Source organism: Mauremys reevesii, linkage group 10 (assembly GCF_016161935.1).
Source record: "Mauremys reevesii isolate NIE-2019 linkage group 10, ASM1616193v1, whole genome shotgun sequence".
NCBI classification, from domain to species: Eukaryota; Metazoa; Chordata; order Testudines; family Geoemydidae; genus Mauremys; species Mauremys reevesii.
Window position 1 is genome coordinate 36,958,312 of NC_052632.1, and position 3,612 is coordinate 36,961,923.

At 48.1% G+C, this 3,612-nt stretch overlaps 1 long non-coding RNA gene across 1 annotated transcript; it reads right to left on the minus strand.

Moving 5' to 3' along the window:
• Positions 1 to 848: 848 nt before the first annotated feature.
• Positions 849 to 3,395, minus strand: LOC120372897. Its single transcript, XR_005585250.1, has 3 exons — positions 3,241 to 3,395; positions 2,599 to 2,693; positions 849 to 1,106 (listed from the first exon to the last, which is right to left on the minus strand). It is a non-coding gene; the product is annotated as an uncharacterized LOC120372897 (long non-coding RNA).
• Positions 3,396 to 3,612: the final 217 nt, after the last annotated feature.

Sequence of the window (3,612 nt, forward strand, 5' to 3'; positions counted from 1 at the left end):
TTAACCTCTCAGTGCTCCTCAGAGGAAGATACTCAGTGGCGTGCTGTGACAATTTTAATAAGGCATGAAACCACTCACATGCATGTCACAGGCAGTCCAGAAAGGTGTCCTTCATGCGGCATGACCTCACACATTTGGTGCACACGAGGTTACGCTGTGCAGAGGATACCACTGGACAGCGCAGAGTTGGTCGGGCATGCAATGCCTGCCTGGCACGCATAGACAGCAGGCCACTGGAGAGATTGCAAAGTAAGAGATTTTCAGAGAGCAGCGCTCAGGGGATGTCCACTGCTGCCCAAGTGTGCACTGTCGCTGCAGAAGTACAAAGCAACTTGGCCTCCCTCCCTCAGGTACCTTTGACAAGGCTCAGTTTAGCTCCGTACCCAGTGGGACTCCAAGATCAATTCTCACCTGCACTGAGAGCAGCTGTTACTCTTTCCTCCATGAAAGAAGTTTTGAATCACCTTCCAGACAAAGATTCCATTGTCTCTGCACTGATTTCCCTCACGTCTCCCTTTCCTGGCTTTCCAGTGCCCCTGCTGTGCTGCCCCCGCTCCAAAAAAAATGATTCCATTTTCACTCTTCACTGTATTCCAAAATATCCTCTGCTTTGTAGCACAAAAGATCCCCCCCTTGCAGTTCTCTCAGCAGAGTCTCTCCCCCAGCGCATCAGCATTTTTCCATCTCAGCAGGAATAGGGGAGGGTAGGAGAAGAATGGGAAAGATGAATTCATGTGGTTGAGCTACCTCCAAAAATCAAGGAGGATCAGCCGGACTGGAGGTCTCAGACACTGCGCAATTTTGGCTGGTTTTGGTCATACTTTCTAAAGCAACTTTATTACTAGGGCTGGTTGAAATATTTGTTGTGAATAAATTATCTGACGAATGTGACCCTTTATTGCCTGTTCCTTATTTCTGCGAAGGTGACTATGCAGCTAAGAAAGGCTGATGCCTTTTCTTTTCTGTGTCCCTTCAGTTTTCAAAGCAGTTGCCCTCTCTGCGTGGAATCCACCAGCCATTTTTGTTCTCAGAGCTCAGTGCAGACTGTCAGAAGAGCTGCTCCACACTGTGCTCTCTCACGGAGACGCTTTGTTCTTTCTTGTTTTCTTAAGACACAAAAAAAATCTTTTTGAGTAACAGTTCTGTTTGCTTTTTGTGCACGGAAAAAACATGACTCTTTGTCACAGAGTTTGTAAGAACAATTTTCAACCTATGGATTGTTCATGGACTGATCACTTCCACCACTCACAGTTTGTTATTTGTGGTGGGCACATGGGCACATAAGTCATGTGCTATTGTTTCTGCTTCCTGATTGGATGACTAACTTTATACCCAGGGGAATAATAATATCTGGCTCTTATACAGCACTTTTTAGCTGTAGAGCTCAAGGTGCTTTACAAAGGGCAGTATCATTATACCCATTTTACAGATGGGAAAACTGAGGCACGGGGAGGATATGACTTGCCCAAGGCTACCCAGGAAGTGACAGAACCAGGACTTGAACCCATTTTTCTCGAGTCCCACACCAGTGCATAAGCCACTAGACCATACTGACCACTCTTGGTCATGCATGAGTACACTTGCTGGGAGGCAAAAACAGCCATTTGTATGAGCAGCCTTTGCCCAAACACCCAAGCCTGGATAAATCCCCATCCCAAATAGCAAATAATAACGGGTACCAATCTGGACAAAGCACACAGCCACTAAGAACTGGAGCAAATGGTCACAAACACCGTCCCTGCAGAATGCCCCGGGCATAATTACTAGTGAAGTCCTGGGACACAATCCACAGCTGAGGAAGCAAAGGTCACTCTGAGCTATTTTATGCCTCCTCCCATCCTGGGGCTGGTGGGGGAGGATCCAACACAGCCCTTTGCACAAATTATAGTAGCTATAGGAGTGCTCTAGCTTACACCAACTAGAATAGGAACCATTCTGCCTTTCAGGGATTGTGAAGCATACGTCCCTCCAGCTCCACCCCAAGAACGAGCCCTTCCACCCCAACCAGTCCCAACATACCCCCTGCACTCCCTAGGATAACGCCTTCGGCTCACTTTGTGCTTCTCTGCAAGTGCTAAGTGAGCTTAGTACAGAGGCTCTGACCCATGGCTTGAGGGGCTACTGGACACTCAGATTAGATACCACGGTGATGGGCACAGTATAAGAACCTGAACAGAATATAATGATGAAAACCTACAAGCTGTTCATTCACAGGGAGAAATCCCAGAAGGCAGCATCTCTTGCTCTGTGATTGGAGGAGCCCCAAAGACCCCCAAGGTGCCTTTAACTCAGGGAAGGGAGGTATCCTGAAGGGGGAGTGTGTGAAACTCCCAGGGACTGAAGATTAACTTGCCTGACATGAAGCCACCCCCTTTTCCTGAACATTGCCGCGGCTCTGTGCTCAGCCCCTCTCTACAGGAGAGCTCAGAACAAACCGAGTCTGAAATTTAATATATTTTTTAAACAAATTTGCTTTGTCCTTAAATCTTTTTCTCTCCTGATCGTGAACAAATTTGGTCTCAGAATCTAACATGCATCTAAACAAAACCACATACAAGAAAAGCACATTAGCTACTATCAGGAAAGTTAATTATTTACGTCAGAGGGAAGCTGTGAAGAATCGGTTACCGAGACCAGCCGGGGTGTGCTGTAAACTGCTGGTGAATTATTCAAGCGCTGATTTTAAGTGATTCCTGAAATAAAGATGGTGGAGATGAGGGGGGAAAAAATTCCAAAGGGCCATTTTAATGAGAAGTCAATCACCAGCTTCTCTCCATCCATCTCCTAGGCCACAGCTGCAAAGGATTCTGGGCCCTTTCTTATCAGTTCAATTCACTCGGATACAATTCAGCAAACATTGCCCCCTGGTGATAAAGAAGGATGTTTCACAGCAGTGCCTCATCAGGGCTAACTAGGCCTCCAGTAGGATTTTCTTCTGGCAGTGTCCTGTGCAATGCTGCACAGTGCCAAGTCACAGGCCTAATGCACAGCAGCAACTCACAGTGTGCTCTGGGGCTTTGAGAATTGCTAGTGTGGAGGGTTTTTTTAAGCATTTGCACCAGTGGCGGGAGCTGTGTCGAAGCAGCCAGAGTGCCTGCAGCATGAGCTTCCTCGCAACAGTGCCCTGTCAGCTCTTATGCTGCATGACTTTCCTCTCAGTGCCAAGTCCCCTGCAGCGTGAGCTTTCCCACAGCGGTGCCCTGTCCGTGCCAGCTGGGAATCCAGCAGCAGACAAATTACCTCAGAGCAGTCTCTGCTCAGTGCTATGCAGGACTCCACGGTTACTTTCCTCACAGTGGCATCCTGTCAGTTTGAGGTAGGAATTCAGCTTTCTTAATGTGCGTTGTTAATACCAGTTGGGACTCCCGACACCTTGATCTTGCTCAGAATAGCATCTCATCATGACAGACTTCGATGCACTAGGATTGGGAGCCCCAGCCGCCTCACAGCATCCATTGTCCTGTCAGTGCCACTAGGCAGAAATGCCAGCCAAGCTGTCTGCCACATCAGCTGTGTCCACAGGAACTCCCTCTGTGCTTCCACAGCGCCATGCCCTTCTGGAATTCTCCACAGCTTCCAGCTCCACAGCCGGTTACATGTCAGGGTCCTGTC